We start from the raw sequence: 1,984 nt of genomic DNA, 5'->3' as shown, positions 1-1,984 counted from the left end.
ATCGTTAGGACTGTAGCAACTACCGTGGCATCACATTGCTCAGTATACCAGGCAAGGTGTTCGCCAACATTCTTCTGAAAAGGATCTGAGACCACCTACTAAGGCAACAGAGACTGGGGCAGTCTGGATTTACTCCTGACAAGTCCACAATAGACTGAATCCTAGCGCTTAGAGAAATTGTATTCAGTCGTGGGTTGCTTGCAGGCTACATCGACCCCAAGAACGAATTTGACTCAATGCACTGAGAATCGCTATGGGAGATTCTTAGGGGAAATCTGACACGGATTACTGGGCTAATAGCAAGCCTATGAACCGTTACTGAAAATGCTGTAAAGTGTGGTGGGGGCCTGTCAAACTTCCCTGTAAATTCAAGGGTGAGGCAAGGCCATGTCCTTACACCAACTCTTTGCATCACCTGCATGGACTGGGTAATGGGCAAAGCTACTACCCAAAGCCCTTGGGACTAGAGGTCTCCTGTATTAAGATTTAGGATTTTGGTGACCTGTCAGGGAAACCCGTTCAATCGATCCATGCTTGTGGTGAGGACATTGAAGTCACAGAGAGCTTTGCATACCTTGGTAGTGTAGTCCATATCACAGGGCTGTCAGACCAAGAAGTCAGCAGAGGATATTGGTCTGGCAGCAGGAGCCTTGAACTCGATCAACAAGAGTATTTGGAGATGTTGGTACCTTTGCAGAATGACCAAGCTATGTTTCTTCAAGGCCTTGATACTGCCAGTTTTGCTCTGTGGAAGCGAAACCTGGACGCTATCTAGTGCCTTGGAGTCTTGTCTTGATGCCTATATTTACACACATTGTGTGTGTATGTGTGTAAATATATATATATATATATACACATCTATTGAAAATATATATATATATTTATATATATGTTTGTGCATATATATACACATATGTATGCATATATATAAATATATTAATAACATATAAATATATATATATATATATATGTGTGTGTGTGTGTGTGTGTGTGTGTGTGTGTGTGTGTGTGTGTGTGTGTTTCATTTCATGATCATTGGCTGATTATCCGTGGCATCCCAAACAATCATATTTGGGATGTGGTTAGGAGCCATAAAATAAGCAAAGTAAAGTTTTATCTTTGCTCTCATCTATTTATCCATCTAACTAGGAAAGTTATCTTTGCCATTTGGTCAGTATGTCTTAACTTCTGCTAGACATATTCTGCATATGCCATGAACTACTAGTTTCACTGATAAATGCCTCTTGCATAAACCAATGCTGCTAGCGGCTTCACCGTAACCCTGGCACGGGGAGCTCATAGGGTACTATCCTTGAACCCCAGTGTGCACACACAAATTGCCTGTGTGGTAGTGTGTGCATTTATGCATACACACATCACGCAGATTTGCATATATTGGGGAAGCCAAACCTAGATAGTAGTGGGAGAGTCTGTCCTAGGGATGATGGTAAACTGAGATCCACTAATAATGATTACATAAACAACTACTCCCCTGGGGAAGGATCACCCAGTAAACTACATCTGTATATATATATATATATATATATATATATATATATATATGTAGACACACACACACACTTGCAAGCAATTCGAACTTCAGAAAAAAAATAATGCAAGAGAACCTCACTTTACGAGGTTGTAGTAGCACGAGTTAGCTCCGTTTGCTATTTATTTTGCTGACAGGTGAGTGCATGCGTGTATATGCATGTGTGTGAGTGTGTGATGAAAAGGGGGGCAACGACTGTGAGCGTGTATCTATACATATATCAGAATACCTGCATCATTGATGGCTCATCTTCGTGCTGTTACCAATGTCTATGCGGTAACTGCACGCACTTTGGGGACATATAAAAAGCCCATTTCCTGCCTGCAGTAACAGTCACATGGTCAAAATAAACAGATACAACACAACTGAGTACAGACATAAAGCAGCATTATCTATTCCTATCTTACAGCATGCTTTGCTAGCTCCTTGGCTAAC

This window comes from Penaeus chinensis, chromosome 23, assembly GCF_019202785.1.
Source record: "Penaeus chinensis breed Huanghai No. 1 chromosome 23, ASM1920278v2, whole genome shotgun sequence".
Classification (NCBI taxonomy): domain Eukaryota; kingdom Metazoa; phylum Arthropoda; class Malacostraca; order Decapoda; family Penaeidae; genus Penaeus; species Penaeus chinensis.
Note: the sequence above shows the minus strand (reverse complement) of the source record.